Source organism: Talpa occidentalis, unplaced genomic scaffold (assembly GCF_014898055.3).
Source record: "Talpa occidentalis isolate TD23 unplaced genomic scaffold, MPIMG_talOcc4v2.1 talOcc4.3, whole genome shotgun sequence".
NCBI lineage: Eukaryota > Metazoa > Chordata > Mammalia > Eulipotyphla > Talpidae > Talpa > Talpa occidentalis.
The window spans coordinates 47,291,596-47,315,336 of NW_023603184.1; the positions used below are offsets into that span (position 1 = coordinate 47,291,596).

A 23,741-nucleotide genomic window follows, 5' to 3' on the forward strand; every position below is an offset into this window, starting at 1 on the left:
GATATTTTTTTTTTTTATTTTTATTTTTATTTTTTTTAATAAATTTTATTGTTATATTCCCCATACAATTGCAGCCCCCCATTCTGACCCCAATCCCTCCCCTCCCACCCCCGCCCCCCTAAAAGTGTCTCTGGTTCATAGTTTTTGTTGATTTTGATTTTCACTTTCTTATAGTTATTCATTTTCCTGGTCCCTTATTTAAGTTTTCTAGATTCCTGCTATGAGTGAGACCATCCGGTATTTTTCTTTTTCTTTTTGGCTTATTTCGCTGAGCATGATCCCTTCCAGCGCCATCCATGTTGCTGCAAATTGCATGTGTTTATCTTTTTTGAATGCTGAGTAATATTCCATGGTATATATGTACCACATCTTCTTGATCCAGTCATCTACTTTTGGGCATTTGGGTTGTTTCCAAAGCTTAGCTATTGTAAACAGTGCTGCTATAAACATAGGGGTGCAGGTGTTCTTTGGAATTGATGTTTCTGTGTCCTTTGGGTAAATACCTAGGAGTGGAATTGCTGGATCATATGGAAGCTCTATGTTTAGTAGGTCCAGAAATCTCCATACAGCTTTCCACAGTGGTTGGACCAGTTTGCACTCCCACCAACAGTGCAGAAGAGTTCCTTTTTCTCCACACCCTCGCCAACATTTGTTGTTGCTAGTTTTTTTAATATGTGCCATTCTCACTGGTGTAAGATGGTATCTCATGGTAGTTTTGATTTGCATTTCCCTGATGACAAGTGATGTTGAACATTTTTTCATATGCCTGTTGGCCATTTGCATTTCCTCTTCAGAGAAGTTTCTTTTAAGCTCTTCTGCCCATTTTTTGACTGGATTATTTTCTTTGTTGTTGTTGAGTCTCATCAGCTCTTTGCAGATTTTTGTGATCAGTCCTTTATCATTAGTGTTGGGTGCAAAAATGTTCTCCCAGTTGGTGGGCTTTCTCTTTGTTTTTGTTATTGTCTCTTTTGCTGTGCAAAAGCTCTTTAATTTGATGTAGTCCCAGCTGTTTATCTTTGCCTTCACTATCACTGCTTTGGGTGATGTGTCTGTAAAGATGTCTTTGATGTGCAAATCCCGTAGTGTTTCGCCTATATTTCCTTCTATATATTTTATGGTTTCAGGTCTTATGTCTAGTTCTTTAATCCATTTTGAGTTGATTTTTGTGTATGGTGTGAGGTGGTAGTCAAGCTTCATTCTTTTGCATGTAGCGACCCAGTTTTCCCAGCACCATTTATTGAACAAACTTTCTTTGCTCCAATGCATATTCTTTGCTCCTTTGTCAAAGATTAGTTGACCATAAATCTGTGGGTTTATTTCTGGATTTTCTATTCGATTCCATTGGTCTGTATGTCTGTTCTTGTTCCAATACCATGCAGTTTTGATGATTATGGCTTTGTAGTATAGTTTGAAGTCTGGGAGTCTGATGCCTCCATTCTCCAGGGAATATTTTTGAGGAGAGCAATTTGCTAAGATGCAAAGTAGTGGGAAAACAATGTTTTCTGTGAACCACGATATAGGAGAAAGTGGTACAAAAGAAATTCAAGGTGAAGCAATTGAACAAAATACTCAATAGATAAGAAAAAGAAATAGAAAGAATTAAAAAAATAAAAGTAAATTAAAAAAAAAAAAGCCTATTCACAACTGTGGACAGATTGTCCTTGAGGATAAAGACTGGAAAAGAACCCATTTTGCACAAGAAACCAACGTATAAAACATGGCAAACAATGTCGAGACAGCACTGGTGTCAAATCCATTTGAAACCCCTGCCTTATAGAACTTGGGTACTGGAGGGAGCGCCTTCAAGTACATGTGGTGGCCTCTCCATAAGTCTATGACTCTGTGTGCTACTCCAAGGCAGAACCTCATGGTGAGTACTTGTTTAAAATCACTGACATTCACAGAAAGAAAAAGAAAAATGTTGGATGGTCTCACAGCGAGAGTAAAGGGAAACCAAACAAAGGATCAGAAAAATAACAAAACTTGCAGACAAACAATAGATCTGAGGCATACAGCAGGGGAGGAGGAGAGAGAGGGGTCATATCAGGGGAGGGAAGTGCACAAGGGACTATGGTGATGGTCCTGGGTGCCATGGTGGTGGGAGATTTATGGTGACTACACCTCACCTGAGAGGAGAAATCAAATATTATCCAAAAATGAATAGCAATGTTAAAAAAAATAATATGCACTGGTGCATGGTTAAGAGAAGCAAGTACTTATCCTTATAGCTCTGATTGCATAACCTAGATAAATAGGCTAAAAAAAAGAAACAGTAGCCTGTTAAAATACAGCATCAGTTGAAAATTTTGCCCCATTTTCTGAGAAAGGTTGAGAAGAAAAAGTAAAAATAGATACTGAAAAAGAAATGATAGGAATATGAATCAAAACTCCATACCTCTAGGCTAGAGGTTGATTAATATCAAAAGTAGATACATTTAACCTAATTGTGATGAAGTAACTCTAATTAGGTTGAGGGAAATTCAGCCTTGGAATGTGAACATTTTGTGGCATCTGTCTCCCCAGTGGGTCAGGCTTTGCTCAATATATCCAGAGTAGGCCATTTCCATTAAGCGTCACCTTGCTCTATGGAACTAAGGTCAATGGAAGGATGCAGATTATTTTGTTTTTGTTGGTTTTTTGGTTCTAATTTATTTTATTTTATTTATTTATGTATATTTTACATCATTGCTTTTTTTTCTTCTTCAATATTTACTTTCTTTTCTCAGGTGTAGTCCCCATAGAATTCCCACTACCAATTCACCCCTGTACCATCAACGAAGACCCTTGTGCTCTTTCCTCCCTTGTTTTAATCCCTCTCCCACCCCCTCCCCTGCAGAATGTCGCTGATCTATAGCTGTCTGTTCATTTTTGTTTTGACTTATGTGATTTTTATGGTTATTTTTTTACACTTATTTGTCTTATTTGGTTCCCCTATATTCCTGTCATAAGTGAGACCATTTGATATTTTTCTTTTTCCTTCTGGCTTATTTCACTTAGCATAATTCCTTCTAGCTCCATCCATGTTGCTGTGAATGGAAGAGTTTACCTTTTTTGATTGCTGAGTAGTATTCTATTGTGTGAATACACCACTTGCTGATTATTTTGAACTAAGAGGCCTTAGAGGCTGAGGAGAAGCTCTCGACTTGTTCTCTTGCCCTTCCCTCATCAGCATATAAATATAAATATATATATATATATATCCAACAGAGATAATATTACCAAAATTACTCCAGCTGCAATTTCACTTCAGTTACTTTTTAAACTTTTGCCCACTTCCCTAAGTGAAGAAGCAATCACTGCACCCCCTCTTCATGACCTAGAAGAAGAATGTAGTTCATCGAGGTGTGGGCTCATCTGTAAATACATCCTCTCTCTCTCAGAATCTCATCTTTCCTCCCCTCCTTGTCATGTGATCTTCCCCTCCCCTTGGTGCTTTAGGGACCCTTAATTGGAGACTGATACCCCTTTCTCCGTGGCCAAAATCAGGACCTGCATAATCACCGTCAATTCCACTTGCATATGCTATTAAATTGATTTTTCCTTCATTAACCCATCTGATGCTGTTTTGATGACTTCTCCAGTCTGAGAAGAAACCAGAGGGATAGGGAATTTTTCTCTGTGCCCTGACAATTTTGAGGATACCTAGACTTTTATCAGTTTTCCAAGTGGAGATGTCGGGTAGAGAGGGCTGAGAGGCTCAGTCATCAGAAGCACAGTTGAGAGTAGAGATGGGGGTGATTTTTGTCTTAGTTGGGCAATTCTGAGCACATTACCCACTGCTCCTGTGCCCATGAGTTCCCTCACATCTTTCTACATATCCCCTGTCCTCAACCGTCTGCCTTGCTTGCTTTTCTACCCTGGTCTACAGTAATGATTACCCACTAGCTCCAGCAACATCAGACCTTTCTCATTGCCAGGGCGGGCATTCTGAATGAAGCAATTTTTAATGCCATTTCAAAGTAAATTGAATAGGATTTGTAACAGCAACATGACAGGGGTGTACCTGTTATGTATCTGAGGGAAGATCAAAGTACAGGCCACTAAATATAAAACCTTATCTGCGTGAATATGTAGACATGCTGACCAAACGTTTTGCAACTAACTGGTTGTTTCATTTTGGAGCCACTGACTCTCTTGGAGCATCTGTGTCCTCATCTATAAATGGGAATACAGCAGTTACTTACTAATTAGAGTTTTCGCTAAAATGCAAAGATAATGTTTGTGACATTACCCAGTCTGACATTCAAAGTCCATCATAATCTGGCCACCAGTGCCCTCTCTCAGTCTTGCACTGTTCCATTCATGCTGGCATGCCCAGGAAAGCATGTCCATGCCCTGCAGTGCTCAGCTGGTGTCTCCCTCCTGCAATGCCAGCTCCAGCTTTTTATTTTTGTCCCAGGAATACACAGTTTTCAAAACCCAGCATGAATCACTTCAGTTGCATGAAATTTTAAACTCTCTTAGTTTTGATGATTCCTTTTCCCTTGAACTCCTGTAGCATTTTATTTTATTTTTTTAAAGATTTATTCATTTATGCATACAAGAGCTGGGGTACAGACCAGATGCGCAGGAGGGTGAGAAGATTCACCAGAGACAGAGTGGGGAACAGAACAGGCAGACTGATGAAATACACTGCTGAGGGGAGCAGTGGGCGAGACAGGAGAGGTCTGCTATACCATGTGGGTTTCTCCCTGGCCAGCCGGGGATCAAATTTGTGCTGCAGAGGCTGTGGACCGCTGCATAGTGCAGTGCTTAACCCCTCGTGCCATCAGAGAGCCCCTCCTGTAGCATTTTAATACATTTTAATACATTTAATACATGAAATACACCAGGTCTGCCTGTTCTGTTCCCCACTCTGTCTCCGGTGAATCCTCTCACCCTCCCATGCATCTGGTCTGTACTCCGGCTCTTGTATAAAAAAAAAAAAAAAAAGAGTGATAATATTGTCAAAATAACTCTTGTGGCATTTTCAGAGCCTGTTAATTATGATTTTTTTTCTGTGATGTTTTCTATAACAGGATCAGACTGAAGAGCTGAAATGAGGAGTGGAGGAGGCAATACATACATAAGAAATGCCCCTTCCTGGAGGGAAAAGGAAACTGGAAAAGCTTTTGGTGTGACATGGAGAGGTGACAGAGAGGAAGGGAGGTGAAGTTCACAGGCAAATGACCTGCCCCCCCCCCACATCAAATATTGAAGAAAGTGGTAGACCAGGGGGCAGGATGGAAAATATAAGACCTGGTGCTCTGCTTTGCACACACGTGACCGAATGATTTGTCAGTTTGGCATGACACATCTGCCAGACAGTGCCAAGAGGGTAGTGTAGTAATTGCTGAAAAAGTGCAAAAATGGTAGGCTTTAATTCTCTATTTTTTTTTGTGTTATAGGGGATCCAGAATTTATATGTCATACTCAGGCTTTGGGGTACATGGAATATGCTGGCTGATGAGCTCAGAGCACAAAAAGGAGGGAAAGAAAAACTATAGCCGAAGACAAGCCAGGCCATCCATGCTGGGACCTCAAAGCAATTTCAGTTACTACAGTTACAGCAGTGGTTCCAGTGAGGATCAGGGTGGGGCTGAGTCAGTGAGCAACACATCAGTCATCAAGTTCAGTGACAGAAGAAACCCGGAGGACATTAGTGATGGACAGAGGCCGTGGGACTGGAAGGAATCAGGGAAGCAGCACAGCTTCTCCTGGGCTATAAGTCTTCCAACTGTCCCCTCCCATCTCCTTCCCTTACCCCTCACATTAGTAGGAGGAGTGTTAGATAGCAAGGTGAGATAAATTCTGGGGAATTAGAGCTACATTTCTTTTCCCCCTCTTTCTGCTCTTTCTTATTTTTGTCCTCCCGTATCTGATGAGCAGTGAGCAAATTTCAGCCTTATTACCTCTGTATGTCTTTTCTATCCAAATAACTCAGAATTTGCAGAGGGGAGGAACAGAGTGTCTGAACTGTGCCTGACACTTGTTCTGAACATAGCGGGTATGTAATCAACATTATGTTAATTGGAAGAATTTGAATAAATAGTAACTGTGATGGTGGTGATGGTGGCTGCTCCTGTTTGTTGCAAGTGATCCACCTAGGGCAGTGGATTAAGAAGCGTTTCTGGACACAAGCCCTCTGGGTTTCAATCCTGGGTCTGTAATGAACTAGCTGTGAGGGATATCACTCAACTTCTCTGTACTTTGGGGGTTTTTTAGCTGTAAAATGATGACAGTTCCTAAGATGCTTACAAAAATTAAATATATATATATGTGTTATATATGTGTGTGTGTTAAAATGGTGCTCATTTCATAGTAATCACTAAAAATCGTTTTAGTCTTATATGCCAGGCAATTTAAGTGTGGTATTTGATTATTTCAGAGATGAGGAAACAGAGGTGCAGTGATACTGACATGCACAAGAATAGTTAGGAAGTGACACAGCCCAGATTCTGAGCCCAGGGCACTCAGATATCATGCACACACTCTACCCCTTTCTGGTAGTGAATGGAAACCACTCACTTTCCTGGTAGCCCTCAAGTCCCACACTCTGTTAGTGTTTTCCTCTCCTTCAAGTCTCTTTCAAGGTAGTGAAAACCTACAGATCCTTAAGAACCTACTGGGTATATTACGGATAAGAAAAAGAGAAATAAAATGTTTCTTTAACTGTGTTCAACTAAGCTTGAACGATTCTTCAAATTAAAAATTTAAGTTCCCATTATTCTCCCAGGCTATTCATAGTTTTATTCAAATAAAAGCTATTTGGGATGATTAAAAAGTTTAGGTTGACTAGACTAAGCTGAAAATATCAGTATAGATATCATTTATTAAGCATCAATAATGACAACCACTGTTTTGTATCTAGTCTTTACAATGATTTTGAAAGTTAAGTGTTACTGTTTGGTTTAAAGGAAGGGACTAAAGCTCTTTAATATAATAATATAAAATCCATAAAATACCAGGAATCCCTTGAAACAATAATTATGAGAACCAGATTTTAAGAGCTGGAATAAAATGAAGTTTGTAAGTTGTGGCAGAATGGTGTCCTGATTATGAATATGTAAGGACACATTACTAATTCAATTTTCTGTAGGCCACATCAATGTGATGTTTAGTTCAATCTTGAAATCTGCAGAGAGTTAACCTCTGCAGAAACTAATTGTATGGTAAGACAAAAATTACGGAGAAAAATGAAATTAGAAGCCTTGAATTTAGAGGAAGAACAGGGTTCACAGACAGTGAGGAAAGTGGTGGACATTAAATGGTAAGGGTTTGTTGGGGAAGTTATATTTGCATTTCCTTTCCTAAAACGACTGGTGTGGAGTTCAGAGGCAGATTTAAAAAACAAGTGGCTTTCATAATTTCTGTTAGAAATATAAACAGCTGACTTAAAAACTGCTGGGATTCCTCAACTGGGTGTGTAAAGGGCCACAGTCTTGGAGAGACAATGATTTAAGAAGGTGGTTCTTAATCCCTGGTTTGCATCAGAATGATTTGGAGGGCTTGTAATATCAGATTGCCAGTTCCTTCCCCAGAGTTTCTGATTTGGTAGGTCTGTGAATTTGCTGTCTGTGTTCCCAAGCCATGTTGCTGTTGACAATCCAGGGACCACGCTTTAAGAACCACTGTTTTAGGCTAAGCTTGATGGACTTTGTTGATGTTAGTAGATTTCCTTTCTCCTTCTGCCTGCCTACTCTTTCTTTTTTTAAAAAGATTTATTTATTTATGCATACAAGAACTGGGGTACAAGCCATAGGTGTGTGTGGGGGGGCGGGGGGTGAGAGGACTCACCAGAGACAGAGTGAGGAGCAGAACAGGCAGATTGAATGAAATACACTACTGAGGGGAGCAGAGGGTGAAACAGGAGAGGTCTGCTGTGCCATGTGGGTAGCTCCCTGGTGGTCTGGGGATCGAACTCGTGCTGCAGCAGCTGCAGATAGTTTCATAGGTTGCATCTTAACCCCTTGTGCCACCAGGGAGGCCCCCTTCTGCCTACTCTTGACCTTGTTTTTTTTTTTTTTTTTAATAATAAATTTTATTTTTATATTCCCCATACAATTGCAACCCCCCCATTCTGACCCCAATCCCTCCCCTCCCGCCCCCCACCCCCCAAAAAGTGTCTCTGGTTCATAGTTTTTTGTTGATTTTGATTTTCACTTTCTTATGGTTATTCATTTTCCTGGTCCCTTAAAGTTTTCTAGATTCCTGCTATGAGTGAGACCATCCGGTATTTTTCTTTTTCTTTTTGGCTTATTTCACTGAGCATGATCCCTTCCAGTGCCATCCATGTTGCTGCAAATTGAATGTGTTTATCTTTTTTGAATGCTGAGTAATATTCCATGGTATATATGTACCACATCTTCTTGATCCAGTCATCTATTTTTGGGCATTTGGGTTGTTTCCAAAGCTTAGCTATTGTAAACAGTGCTGCTATAAACATAGGGGTGCAGGTGCTCTTTGGAATTGATGTTTCTGTGTCCTTTGGGTAAATACCTAGGAGTGGAATTGCTGGATCATATGGAAGCTCTATGTTTAGTAGGTCAAGAAATCTCCACACAGCTTTCCACAGTGGTTGGACCAGTTTGCACTCCCACCAACAGTGTAGGAGAGTTCCTTTTTCTCCACACCCTCGCCAACATTTGTTGTTGCTAGTTTTTTTAATATGTGCCATTCTCACTGGTGTAAGATGGTATCTCATGGTAGTTTTGATTTGCATTTCCCTGATGGCAAGTGATGTTGAACATTTTTTCATATGCCTGTTGGCCATTTGCATTTCCTCTTCAGAGAAGTTTCTTTTTAGCTCTTCTGCCCATTTTTTGACTGGGTTATTTTCTTTGTTGTTGTTGAGTCTCATCAGCTCTTTGCAGATTTTTGTGATCAGTCCTTTATCATTAGTGTTGGGTGCAAAAATGTTCTCCCAGTCAGTGGGGTTTCTCTTTGTTTTTGTTATTGTCTCTTTTGCTGTGCAGAAGCTCTTTAATTTGATGTAGTCCCAGCTGTTTATCTTTGCCTTCACTATCACTGCTTTGGGTGATGTATCTGTAAAGATGTCTTTGATGTGCAAATCACGTAGTGTTTCGCCTATATTTCCTTCTATGTATTTTATGGTTTCAGGTCTTATGTCTAGTTCTTTAATCCATTTTGAGTTGATTTTTGTGTATGGTGTGAGGTAGTGGTCAAGCTTCATTCTTTTGCATGTAGCAACCCAGTTTTCCCAGCACCATTTATTGAACAAACTTTCTTTGCTCCAATGCATAGTCTTTGCTCCTTTGTCAAAGATTAGTTGACCATAAATCTGTGGGTTTATTTCTGGATTTTCTATTCGATTCCATTTGACCTTGTTTTTTTTTTTTTTAAGGTGTGTCCCTGTTAGGCATGGAAGACCAGCACATGGTCCTCTCTGATTCACTTGGCTCTGGATCCTAGATGGCATCAAGTTATACTGGAGAGATTGTGGGAAGGAGGACTGTGTCCTGTCCCTATTTCTGCACTTCTGGAGCTGAGCTGGCTTTTCTGATCATGACAGTTGGTCTTAGTGCCCAGTTCTCATGGCTACCTTACTGATTGCCTCTAAAACTTGCAACGTGGGAAGAGGTAGGGGCTTAGTTTTTTTTTTTTTTTTTTTTTTTTAAAGATTTGTTTATTTGTGCATACAAGAACTGGGGTACAGGTCAGAGGTGTGTGTGTGGTGGGGGCTGAGAGGATTCACCAGAGACAGAGTGGGAACAGAACAGGCAGACTGACTGAAATACACTGCTGAGGGGAGCAGCGGGTGAGTCAGGAGAGGTCTGCTTTGCCACTTGTGTTGCTCCCTGACTGGCTGGGGATGGAACTCATGCTGCAGAGGCTGTGGATTGCTTCATAGTGCGGTGTTTAACCCTTGTGCCACCAGGGAGGCCCCAGGGGCTTAGTTTTTAACTTTATTAAATGATTCCCTACATGGAGGGATTGCCATGTTTCTGTTTCATTTCTTTCTCCAGGATACTTAATTTACCCCCTCTTATTTCCTTCCTAGAATTGCTTTATCTTCCAACTACTACCTTCCTTTTTCTGCATCTGATATGCCCCTGAAGCAATGCATCCTGGGACTGCTACTTCTGGTCACACACTTTCTAGCTCTTCTTCTACAAGTAGTATGTGAGCTTTAATTAATAAAGATATTTGTCTGATGTGGGGTTTCATTCTGGCCATTTTTAACTATTTCTCTAAGTCAAAGTAAGAATAAGATAAAAACAGTAATTTGCAAAGGCCAACTTCTAAAAAAAACAGTAATTTACAAAGTAAAACAGTAGAAAAACCCAGTAATTTACAAAGGCCAGCTTCTAAACATCATAGACTCAAACGATGGCTCCTGGCATTATTTACATTTTAATGCAACCACTGCTCAGCACAGCTAACATTCCGGGGATACATCCAGCCAGTGTATCCTTTAATTCAAACAAATTTAATTAATATATGGTGCGTGCCTGTATTGACATGCAATGTAGGAGGCATTCATGCTGTCATGGCTATGGAAGGACTGATGGTACAGGAAGGCACTCAAAAGACAGGATTACATTAGGGAGGGATCCTGGTCTTGGTAGAAAGTCTGGGTGAGCTACTGGTCAGAAATGAGGTGAGGGTTTTGTTCACAAAGGATTTGGAAAGGGCTGCAGAAAGGCCAGAAAAGGAGGACAATCCACAACATAGAAGATTTATAAAAGCAAAGTCTCTGACTAAAATCCTTAAATTGGAAAGTCATGGGGTGGGGCTTGTGGAAAGGCCAGGACGAGTTCCTGCCGTGTCACGCCCTTTACCTTAGGGTTGTCGGGACAAGACTAACTTGGGATGCAAACCAGCTCGTCCTTTCACAGGAGTCTTCTAGAAGGTGGCAGCTGCCCTAGCAGGTCTTAACTGGCCCATGTCCACGAGTTTAAGTGGCAAAAGAAATCTGCTTTGAAAACAGAAGAGACCAGGAGCCAGTGCTCTTGCCAAGGGAAGGAGAGTAAGGGAATGGCGCCTCTTACAGAGAAATAGGGGAAGAGATGAGAGGGGAAAACTTTGGAACCCATGAAAGAGTAAGCCTCTGCGTAGTGCCAGGAAGGCGCAGTGCACTTTCTCTATGAGCCAGGCAGACAGGTTAAGGAGAGTCCTGTAGTCCTGGGCGGCTTTTTCAGGCTTTTATTGAGATTTTACCAGGTACACGACAGTCAGGGGTGCTGGGGGAGGCTGGCAGGCTTCCTAGCCCCGGGCAAGTCTTCACTCTTCCTGGGCTCTCTTGCATTCTCTCGTGCTCTCTGCTTTTTTGCTGCTCTCCTGGTTCTGCTCTTGTTCTGCTGCTCGCGCTCTCTTTCTACCAGCACTTCTGTAAGGGCAGGACGCACACAGTGCAAGTTTTCTGATCCAGCAGACCGGGTAAAGGAGGAGTCCTACAGGGGCCTGGAGTCCTCAGTGGCTTTTGCAGGCTTTTATTGGGATTTACTGGGTACATGGCAGGTAGGGGTGCTGGGAGGCCGGGAGGCTGGCAAGCAAGTCTTCACTCTGGGCTCTCCGGCCTCCTCTCATGTTCTCTCTGCTCCTCTCGTGGTTCGGCTTCTCTCTCGGCTTCTCTGCTCTCGCTGGCATCCCGTGACGCCGCCCTTAAAAGCCCAGTCTCAGCCCAGGTGAATCCCATCTACCTCTGCCCACACCCCACTCCAGGTGCCCGCATCAGGCATGCATTCAGGACTGCAGGGTTCCATCATCTATCCTGACGGTGGGAGGGCAGAAAAGCCTGATATTTTTTTACCTTACCCTGCAACTTCCTTCTTGTTCTGCTGGCGTCCCCGTGACGCCGCCCTTAAAAGCCCAGTCTCAGCCCAGGTGTGCCCACCTATGCATGCCCACACCCTACTCCAGGTGCCACCATCAGGCAAGCATGTAGGGCCGCAGGGATCCGTCATTAATGCTAATGGCGGGAGGGTGGAAAAGCCTGACACTTTTTCACTTACCCTACACTTGGCCAGGGGCTGTCAGTTCGTGGAGAGCTGTCAAGCAGTCGGCAGGCATTCACCCCTTTGAAAAAGGGGAAGGCAGCGAAAGCAGCTGTACTTCCTGGAGAGTAGACAGAAGGGAAGAGGTAGAGATCTTACTGATGTCGTTTTGATGAGATGTTGGCTTCAGGGAGTGGGGTCCATGGGTTACCTCTGAGAAAAGTTTTGGCAGAGTTCCCCTTTCAGCAGCACACAGCAAGTTTACACGGGAGATGAAGATGTTTGCACAGACACAGGCAGGTGAAGGTTACATTTTAAAAGGACAGGTTTATGAGAAAAAGGAGAAAGGGAAAAAGAGAGGCACCTGCATAGAGACAGGTGGGCAGAGAGCTGCAGCTGCTGCTTTGCAAAGGGAAAATTTTTGTGAAAAGAAACACTCGCAGGCAGGCAGGAGAGCTGCATTTTGCAAGTGCAGAAATTGTTCTGATATAGTGTTCTTTTGGGGAGAGTTTCATTCCTTTGTGGACTTGTTATCTGTTATTAAATTTATGACTTCTAGGGTGTGGAGGATAAGTAAAGTATCAGGCTTTTCCGCCCTCCCACCATTGGATTAAATGCATGCCTGATGGCGGGCACCTGGAGTAAGGTGTGGGTGTATATAGGTGGGATTCACCTGGGCTGAGACTGGGCCTATAAGGGCAGCGTCACATGGATGCCAGAAGAGCAGAACCAGAAGAACAAGCGAGAGAGCAGGAAATAAGCCACCGAGGGCTCCAGGACTTTTTACTCATCTGCTCCAATCATAGAAAATCTGCTCTGCGCCCTTCCTGCCACTACAGGGTGTGCCTAGGTCGATTTATAAGGACCGGGAATTCTCTAAAGACCTTCAGTCTCCATATCCCCAACCCTGCTCTGTGCCTCCAGACACTCCTATAGCAGTCAGCCTACACCTAAGGAGTTCCAGTCTGAGGATTTATTTTTCCCAATAGCTGGTTTAATGACTATGTTAATCATTTCTGGCCCCACCTCCAGTTTCTGGTCTTGTGACACCTCCATCCAAATTTCCTAGTCTAAGCCTCCATCCTGTTGAGCTCAGAAATCTAATTAGTTGTTTCCTGATAGCGGTATAGTGACAGTTTATTATATTTCCATTCACCCAAGCATGTAATAAGTTTTCATGCCTGATTTCCATTCAGATGGTTACACTTTGCCTTTCATTCTAGCCTTTTCACAAAGGAATCCAGCAACCCAAGTTACCAGAAACAAATGCAGGAGAAGATTCAATCAAAGAACTTTTGATGGGAAAGTTTAGACCCCTAAATTATTAATAGAAAGGGTTAATTAAGCTTACTATATCAATAATGAGAAGAGTACTGTGCTTTTGTAGGGGCTTCTCTCTTGAAATGCCTTATCCTATTTCTCACAAGGGCCTGGTTCCTTTCCATTTGTGTCTCTGGGTGTTCATCAGGACTGTAAGTGATACACTCTTATTGTTACACTATGCATGGGTTCACAGAAAGTTTGGATATGCCTCAACTAAGACCTATTGATGCTTGTGGGTGTATTAAGGTTTTGATACCTAAATTTTAGATTTTCAGGTCTAGTCACCCAGCCGGGAATTGACCCCAGGCTGCAGTGGCAGCGCTGAGTCCCAGTCACTAGGCCACCAGGGGTTGATGTCTCAGGAAGCCGGAGCAGGAACTTCGCTAACACCTAGGCAAGCAAATGAAAAGAGGCAAATTTGTTTAGAGAAATAGATATAAGAAAAAGTTTATAAAGGAGAAAAGGAAGGTAAATAAAGTGGAACTCCAGGCCGGGGGAACCAGGCTAGCAAAGGGCAAGGAAGCAGAAGTGCAGTTGTGCCTCAAGGAATATACACCTTCTTTCCCTAATTATTCTGTTGTGTTGCTCCTAGTCCTGGGGTGTTTGATTAGTCCCCCGTGGAATTTGTTGCCCTTATCTCTGGAGACTTCCTTATTTGGCTTTTCCTATTCTATTCTGATCCTAGGAGCTCTCCACTTGCACTGTGACTCAGTTTCTTTCCCAACCGATTTCTCTATATATGGAAGAAAATAAACAAGTTTTGGGCAAATGGGGGGTGGGGGTGGGGGTGGGGGGGCGTGGTGGTGTAAAGACTTGCAGAGACAAAGAGGTCTGCTGTGAAGTCCCATCCAGCAGCCCTGACCCATTAAAATTCCTTGCCTGGAATCTGGCACCTCCCCATATGGAGTAACCCCCAGACATCTGACCAAACAAGCATTTCTTTATAATAAAATATTTTATCTCTTAAAAGATAAAATATTTCTCATACATAAATTGCACCTACTGTTACAGGGCATCCCCGATATAAAACGGGTTGCCTGGCTGTGGGTCCTCACCTGCGTGCTTAAAAGGGACTTGTTAATACTCCACTGTAGACACACACAAGAGGTTAATAAAAGGTTTATTTACAAGGGAAGGGGAAATGAGGAAATGTACAACTCAGGAAGAAAATAGGGAAATAAAATCTTAAATGCGTCCTACCCGATTCGCCGACCTGGAAACCCAGTGGCACTCTGAGAGCTGACCAAGAGCCAAAAAGGGCACCCCCCAAAGCCCACGTGTCTGGTTTTATACCAAACCTGGCTGCTTAACCCCACCCTCAGGTTCCAGCAACCTTCCCTTTGGTGGTGATGGGATTTGTCTTTCCCAATGTCCTATTGGCTTTGGTTTGGAGTGGGGGTGGAGTCCACAAAGCCTGTATGGAATTAGCTCAGGACATCATTTCCCCCCTAATACTACCAGATATAAATGCATGTCATCCTTCTGGAAATTAACTTGCACAAACAGGTCTGCAAAAACAATGCAATGTGCCTGTCACCAAACTATATATGACAAGCCCCCTTGGGGGTGGGTGGACAAAGAAACAGCTGGCTGGCCCCTGTTTTCCATCAGTCGGTTTCTTTCAAGTTAATCTTCATATTTTTGGACTTCTTAATAAATCTTTTTTTTTTTGTCCCCTGCACAGTGGTAGTATTTTTATTAGTATATTTTATGAGGTCATTTAAGGCTGAGCTTATATAGCTAGGGACACAGTCCATTTGCCCCAACCCTATCCTAGAAGAACAAGCTCTCATCCTAAGCTGCATTATAGTCTGACAGCAAAGGCTGACTGGAGATAAACTTAAAATCATGTATCATGTATCTAAAAAACCCATACGAAGCAATGAGCAAGAGATAACAGATTAAAAAATGGGATAATTGGAACTCCAAGAATTTCACAACATAGCAGATATGTATGAAGAGACTATAGGTATTCTTAAAAGATAAATGCAAAAATGAAATTGAAACTCTAAGAAGTTTTGTTAGGGGGAAAAGGATGTCCCAAAGCAAATTCCATATAGGCTTCGTGGACTCCACCCCCACCCCAGGTCAAAGCCAAAGACACTGGGAACTCCAAATCCCATCACCACCAAAGGGAAGGTGGCTGGGACCTGAGGGTGGGGTTAAGCAGCCAGGTGGATATAAAAGGCAGACACGTGGGCTTTGGGGGACCCCCATTTTGGCTCTCCACCAGCTTGCAGCGTCCGGCCAGCTCTGAGAGTGACTTTGGGTTTCCAGGTCGTCGGATCGGGTAGGACGCATTAAAGACTTTATTTCCCTATTTTCTCCCTGAGTTGTACATTTTCCTTATTTCCTTTCCTCTTGTAAATAAACTTTTTATTAACCTTTTTGTGTGTGTGTGTAGTAGAGTATTCATAAGTCCCTTTAAAGCGCGCGGGTGAGGACCCACAGCCAGGAACCCGTTTAATATCGGGGTTGCTCTATAACAGTTTCAGCAGGTGGTTTTTAAAAAGTGTATTAAATGGGGTTTATAAAATTAAACCAAAAATAAATCATGACTTATACCTCTAAAAAAGGCAAGATATTGAGACACAGGGCAAGCTAGGGTTATTAGGCAGTTTCAGGGACAGTGCAGGAGGGGACCTCTGAAGAATTTAGGGAGGCTTCAGAGATAAGGACAACCAAGGGAATGTAACCAATTCCACTGGGAAAAACAAACATCCCATGACCATTGTTAACAAAATGGGAAAAACAAACATTCCAGAACCACGGACAATATCCAGGATGGTCCTGGTTTTCTTCAGGTGATAAAGTGTGGAGATGCTCTCCCGGAAGACTAGGCCATAAAGATAAAGATGTAACAAATGGGGAAACCTGTTAGATAAGGAATGTGAAGATCCCCCACTCAGCAGCAAATTAAGTGAGACAGCCGAGAACTGACCGATCACAAAGAGACTGGTCGAGCTTTAGAATAATCAGGGAAAGAAAGTATATATTCCCTGAGACACAACTCCACTTTGGCTTCCTTGCCCCTCCCAGGCCTGGTTCCCTGGCCTGGGAGTCCCACTTTATTTCTGTTCTTTTTCTCCTCAATAAACTTTTCTTTCTATAAACAAACCTGCCTCTTCTCGCTTGCTTGCCTGAGCGTCTGCGAAGTTCCTGCTGCGGCTTTGTGAGACACCAACCCGTGGGGGTCTAGTGGCTGGGGCTCAGCGCTGCCCCTGCAGCCTGAGATCCATTCCTGGCTGAGAGACTAGGCCTGACAATTCCGGTATCAATATGACCATTAAAAACATCCCTCAGTAAATGGGTAAAAGGTGTTCTTTAAATTACTTTTAAAATCATCCACTGAGAGAGGGTAAGGAGGTTCAGGAAGGCAGAGTAGAAAAATCATTGGACTCACCTCCTTCCATGGACACACGAAAATCTATACCTACATATAAATCAATTCACTCTAAAACAGACCTGCAGACTAGTTGAACAATACCTCCCCAACAAGGAATAAAGAGAATGGTAGGATAGGCAAAGACTAGGTATGCTAAAACTCCCAACCCCAGTCAAGACCTTACTTTCAGGAGGGGATACCACAAATATAGATCTTCTCCTGAAGAGGGAAGTGTCTGTATCACGCATCAGGCACCCCAACCCTTGGGACTAGCAGCAGAGAGACAAGCTCCCATAATTTTCTAGCTCTAAAAACCAAAGAGACTTATGTCTACCAGAACAGGTGCCAGCAAGACAAAGATGGATGTGAGCTAACTCCACCCACCTGTGGGGTCCCATCCTGGAGAATCCCCTAGAACTTCCTGCCCCTCTGGCTGCCAGTGGCAGGATGGACACCCACTTGCTGGCAACTGTTCTTGTGGATTCCACTGTTCTCTCCCTTTACCCTATTAGCCCACCATGGGGCACTACAGAGCTACTAGGCTCAGAGTCCTGTAGAGATAGGGAATTAGAATATTGTACACCTGAAACTTATGTAAGTTATGAGATGATGTTACCTCAAAAAAAAAAAAAACAAAAAACAACAAACAAAACAGAATCCATAGAGTCTAGCCTATGAGTACACAGAAAATGACCACTGAGAGATAAAGATATGGAAAATATCATGGAAATGTTACTAAACAAGGAGGATAGAAGTTTAAAATGTCCAAGAATACATGACATTCACAAAATAATGACTAGGAACTTTCTGGACTGTACAATAGACAGAAATTCAAGACTTTAAGGAGTCCAATGAGTACCAAGGAATATTAAAATAACAATAATAATAACAACAAAAAATGAATACCATAAATTCTTTATGGGGAAACTGCAAAACAACAAAGATATATCTTAAACAAGCCAGATAGAAAAGCAGATTACTTACATTCTTATCAATAAAGGCCAGGAGATAGTGGAATAAGTATCTTGTAAGTACTGAGACAAAGTAACTGTCAACTTAGAATTCTGTATTCCTTATTTAGTTAACATTTCACTGGAGACTGAGGGAAAAATAATTTCTGATAAAGGCTGAAAAAAATTTATGACTCATAAACATTTTTAAAAGAACCTCTAAAGCACTGGGAATGAACTCAGGAGGAAGGAGTGCAAGAAGCAATAATTGAAAAATAATCTAGTATGAAAATAGAAAAGTACAATAAGCATTTTGTGGATTAAATAAGAAATGGAATTTTTTTTTGAAGTTCACATAAATCAGTAATTAGGGAAATTTATAGTATTAACTTAAATGAGCTAAATGTCTGATTTTTGAATAGAAAAGGCACAACAGAGAAGAAATAATTTATGTGAAAGCATGTTGTAAAATGAGGGTAGAGTTATTATTAGGTGCCAAAAATTAAAATCCAGAAATTCAAGAAAGTGATGTTCTCTCTCTGTGAGTTTGGGAGTAAGGAAATTGAAGGAGGTGGAATAAATGTTTCAAAACACCTGCAGTCCTTACAGAGAGGCTGGATCTTGCTTTCTTGACCAATGTCCTTGTCAATGTATGGGTGTAAGAGCAGAGAACTGGGCAATCTGAAGCTTTCTCCAAAGTTGACATGACTTGAGGTGAGCAGAACATTTGATAGAAAAGCTGACCAAATACAACTAATATTGATGCACAGAGTCATGACTGTTCCTTGTTGAATGAAAGTTGCAGTTCAATAACCACGGTGGAAATAGGAAGACTCCCAGAGAGCCGAGGAGCTGAGAAGTGACTGTGGTTCTGCTAAAGTCAGCTTCAGTCACTGTCATCCAGGGAATATGAGACCATGTGGCAAGTTGGTGGCTGGGATATTGGTAGAAGTGATATTATTACTTCCGGAGAGAGACACTAATCACCAGGAATCACATGGAGATCCAGCTTTCAGAGTTTTGCCCGTGCGTCATTGCTGATACAAAACCAACAGCTGTTAAAACCCATCTTTGCTATTTCTATCCTCTGAATTAACCTACAAAGTCTTTAGAGGGAATATGTTAAGTTCACTAAAGTTCACAAGAATAAAATGTGGAGATCCCAAAGTGCTATAATGTTGCTTAGATTGTAAGATTCTGGGAGCAATGCACAGTGGCTACCGAAGACCAGTGGCACTCGCAGAGCTGAGTAACCAAGTGTCTGTCCTGAGCTCAAGATCTAGAAGCAAAATAGATCATCTGAGTGGGTAACTAAAATGGAGTGGGGAAGCTACTGAGAATCATGCACATCCATCCATGATCAGGTATGTCTACCTGCAGGAAGGGACTGAGACTCAGGTGAGCTGCCATTTCCCAGATCAAGACCTACTAACCAACACAGACCCACTACTAAATAAACCTTCCTTTGTGGGCCTCCCAGTGGTGCAGCAGGTTGAGCACAGCACTGGGAACCTGTCCGCAGCCTCTGCAGCACGGGTTCGATGCCAGGCTGGCCAGGGAGATTCCCAAATGGTGTGGTAGACCTCTCCTGCCTCACCTGCTGCTCTCCTCAGCAGTGCATTTCATCAGTCTGCCTGTTCTGTTCCCCACTCTGGCTCTGGTAGATCCTCTCACCCTCCTGTGCTTCTGACTGTACCCAGTGCTTGTATAAATAAATAAATAAATCTTTAAAAAAAAAAAAACAAACCGTGAGAGCCTTGCTCATTGCCTGGCACCTGGTAGCTGAAATACACATACTTGGGAACTGGCTTGAAATTTGTAAAATTCAATTTTTAATGAGACACAGGGCAAGCTAGGGTTATTATGCAGTTTCAGGGACAGTGCAGGAGGGGAACTCTGAAGAATTTAGGGAGGCTTCAGAGATGAGGACAACCAAGGGAATGTAACCAATTCCACTAGGAAAAACAAACATCTCAGGACCAAGGACAACATTGTTAACGCTGGTCCTGTTTTCCTTCAGGTGGTAAAGGGAGGCAGAGATTGGAGAAATGGAGAGTGGTTTAAATTATGGACAACTTAGAAGGGCAGCTGTTTAACTTCAATGCAGGGATACTCATCCAGAAGACTGGGCCACAAAGATAAAGATGCAACAAATGGGGAAAGAGAAAGCTGTTAGATAAGGAATGTGAAGATCCCCCACTCAGTAGCAAATTAAGTGAGACAGCCGAGAACTGACCGATCACAAAGAGACTGGTGGAGTTTTAGAATAATGAGGGAAAGAAGGTATATATTCCCTGAGACACAACTCCACTTTGGCTTCCTTGCCCCTCCCAGGCCTGGTTCCCTGGCCTGGGAGTCTCACTTTATTTCTGTTCTTTTTCTCCTCAATAAACTTTTTCTTTCTCTAAACAAACCTGCCTCTTCTCGCTTGCTTGCCTGAGCGTCTGCGAAGTTCCTGCTGCGGCTTTGTGAGACACCAACCCATGGGGGTCTAGTGGCTGGGACTCAGTGCTGCCCCTGCAGCCTGGGATCTGTTCCTGGCTGGGAGACTAGGCCTGACAATTCCGGTATCATTAACCTACTTATTTCACATCCAAATCTATATTTTCCTACATGAGCAGTGCTGGGCAGTGGGTCACATTATCCACCAAGTCCTCTGGGTCACTGCCGATGCCCTCAATCACATGGCCACATCTGTGGTGGTGTGACAGGGTGGTCCCCAGGAAAGGGGGAGGTTCCCTGCCCCACCCAAGGGAGGGTGGAGCTGAGCAGGAAGAGAAGCTGCAGAAGAGACTGAGGAAGGAGGCAGGATGGAGCCTAGAGACACGTGAAGAAGCTGCGCTTGTCTTTTGGTTGTGGACAGGGTGACACAGATGTGGGTGAGACCCATGGGGAGGTGACAATGGCAGCTTTTATTTTGATGTTGATTTTGCTCTTTTCCTTCCGGCCTTGTCTGGTAGTTTCTGACCCTTTTCTGTGGGTCCCCACTGGAAGATGCTTTAGACTTGTGGCAGGCTTTGGGGCCTTGCTCTGGGCCAATCCCATTTGGATGGACTTTTACCCACGAGGGGATGGGTAACTTTGGGTGCTTCATTTAGAAACTAGACTCTTTGCCTTACCTGTATTGTTTCCTAGTTTTATTAAAGTTCCTTCCCATTAAAGTCTCCTATGTTTTGTGTTGATGCGGCGGATGGCAGAACCCATTTAGAATAGGCAGGTTTGCGGGGTTTGGGCTGCCCCTCTCCCTGTCCTATAACAGTGGGACTTACATTGTGTCCTTATTCCTGGGGTGTGCTGGCAGCTACAGAAAAGCCAGCAGCGTACAGACTGTGGTCAGTCTCCCTGGCTGACAAATTTTCTTCCCTCCAATAAATCCTGCCAGTTGCTCTCCAAATATGCTTGCTCTACACCCGTGGGACATGTTGCTGACATTTCTTGTCAGCCTCTCTCCACAATCATGCTTACAACTAGTATTGCTGGAATTTTTTAAAAGAGATGGATGAAGATTTTTGTTTGAAGACAGAGAGAGGAAGGACTTGCAGAGTGAAATTGTTACAGGGCAGGGAGAGGGGCAGCCCAAACCCCACAAACCTGCCTATTCTAAATGGGTTCTGCCATCCACCGCATCAACACAAAACATGAGATTTTAATGGGAAGGAGCTTTAATACAACTAGGAAACAAGACAGGAAAGGCAAAGAATCTAGTTTCTAAATCAAGCACCCAAAGTTACCCGTCCCCTCGTGGGTAAAACTCCATCCAAATGGGATTGGCCCAGAGCAAGGCCCCAAAGCCTGCCCCAAGTCTAAGGCATCTTCCAGTGATGACCCACAGAAAAGGGTCAGAAACAACCAGACAAGTCTGGAAGGAAAAGAACAAAATAAAAATCAAGATAAAAGCTGCCATTATCACCTCCCCATGGGTCTCACCCACATCTGTGTCACCCAGTCTAGGACCAAAAGACAAGCGCAGTTTCTTCACATGTCTCTAGGCAGCATGCGCCTCCTTTAGGTCTCCTTCTTGCTCTCCAGCCTGCTTTCTTCCTTCCTCAGTCTCCTCTTCAGCTTCTCCTATCCCTGCTCAGCTCCACCCTCCATTTGGGTGGGGCAGGGAAACTGGAACCTCCCCCTTTCCTGGGGCCCACCCTGTTACAAAATGATAACTTGCCCTGAGGACATGGAAATGCTCTCTTTTGCCTTTCTTTGACAGTTATGAATGACTGCATACCTACAAATAAAAGAGACACATTTTGAAAACATTTGTCTCCTGACTCAGGTCCAAAAACAATTCCAAGTACAAAAGAATGGCCAGAGGGCATAGGTGTGGAGAGAGAGTAGGTTCCTGCCCTCCAGGACTTTCAACAGCAGCTAAAAACGTGAGACAAAATTTGACAGTATTGCAGGAAGAAATTGATAAACCCACAGTGATAGGAGATTTTAACCCATCACTACCAGGAATTAACAGGCTAAACAGATGAAAAATTGGTAAGGGGTGAGCTTTTTTAACAACACAATTAAAAGCCTTATCTAGGGCTTCCCCTGGTGGCGCAGGGGGTTGAGCGCATTGCTGTGAAGCTGTTTGCATCTCTGCAGCACGGGTAGGACCCGGCCTGCCAGCAAGGGTCCCACATGGCATGGCAGACCTCTCCTGTCTCACCCGCTGCTCCCCTCAGCAGTGTATTTTTGTCCTTCTGCCTGTTTTGCTCCCTGTACCCCGCTTCTTGTATGAATGAATAAATAAATAAATCTTAAAAAAAAAGCCTTATCTAATATAGGAGGGGCAAATTCTTTTTTTCTGAAAGACTAGGTAATAGCAAATATTTTAGGCTTTGTGGGCCACATGTGGTTCTGTTGCAACGACAGTTTTCTCTGGCTATCCAAAGAAGGAATGGTCCTATTTGGTATCATTTAGTAGGTTGCTATTGTGGGTGTGGGACTCTACTGCCATTAACTTATATGAAAAAAAAAATTGAGCATTCCCAGATGGAAAAAAAATAACTTACCAAAGAGGAAGGTTTCCTTTTGGATAGTGGGGGAAACTTGTACTAATTTTGCCATTATAGCATAAAAGCAACCACAGACAATAGCTAAATGAAAGAACATGGCTTTTCAAGTTAAACTTTACAATAACACGCTGCAGGCCAGACTTGGTCATAAGACTATAACTTCCTGACCTCTGACCTAAATGATAAAGAAAGTCTAGTACCCAAAAATAAAGAATATACATATTTACAAATACTCTTGGATGATTTAAAAATTGGATTAGGTGGGAGGCATTAAGAAAAAATTTCATTAAATGTGAGTCAAAAGCTGATGACCATGTCTCTCATTTTAATATAATTAAATTAGAGATAAATAATAAAAATACATCAAAAATCTTTTGAAATGTGACTTCTAGACAGAACTGTTATCCTATTCTGACTACCGTTTTTAGTAACAAAAGATTTAGGAAAACTTAAGTGCTTCTCCACAGAACGGATAAAAAAGAAAATTGTGATATGGTCATATAATGAAATACTATACAACCCATAAAAATAACTGTTACGAATTTAACTGGATAAAAAAATAATGACAGTGAAAATAGGCTATAGAATATGTAATATTTATCTATTTTAATGATTTATCATCATTAAAATTTTTAGTTTACATTTTTGCTCCTCCATAGGCATACATAGTCCACTCATCCTCCAAAAAACCACCTGTGCCAATCAATATTCAATCTGCTCCATTCCCTAGTTCTTTCTTCCTCCCTCCTGTTCCCTCTGGGAAGACTTATGTTCTTTCACTAAGTCCAAGATTTTTTCCAGCTCTATTTTTGCCTGTGTGCTTTTTTGCATTTTTGCCTATTTTTGCATTTTTTTTTGTAATTTATATTCCACAAGTGAATGACACCATTGTATATACATTACTTTCTGACTTATTTCAATTAACATAATCACCTCTCAAGGACTATCCATTTTATCACACTTCCATCTTTTTAAATAGCTGTGTCCATTGACTTCCATTGACATTCCACAGTTTCTTTATCTAGGCATGTGTTGGACGGCGTTTAGGTTGGTCCCACGACTTTGCAATTTGGGGAAGTTGAACTATAAGCATAGGCATATATAAATATTTTCATATTAGAGTTTTCATATTTTAGGGTACATA

The 23,741-nt window shown here is 42.4% G+C and overlaps 1 long non-coding RNA gene across 1 annotated transcript; it reads left to right on the top strand.

Moving 5' to 3' along the window:
• Positions 1-5,560: 5,560 nt before the first annotated feature.
• Positions 5,561-10,121, top strand: LOC129146540 (uncharacterized). The gene is made up of 3 exons (XR_008553403.1): positions 5,561-5,778; positions 9,344-9,579; positions 10,001-10,121. It is a non-coding gene; the product is annotated as an uncharacterized LOC129146540 (long non-coding RNA).
• The last annotated feature ends 13,620 nt before the right edge of the window (positions 10,122-23,741 follow it).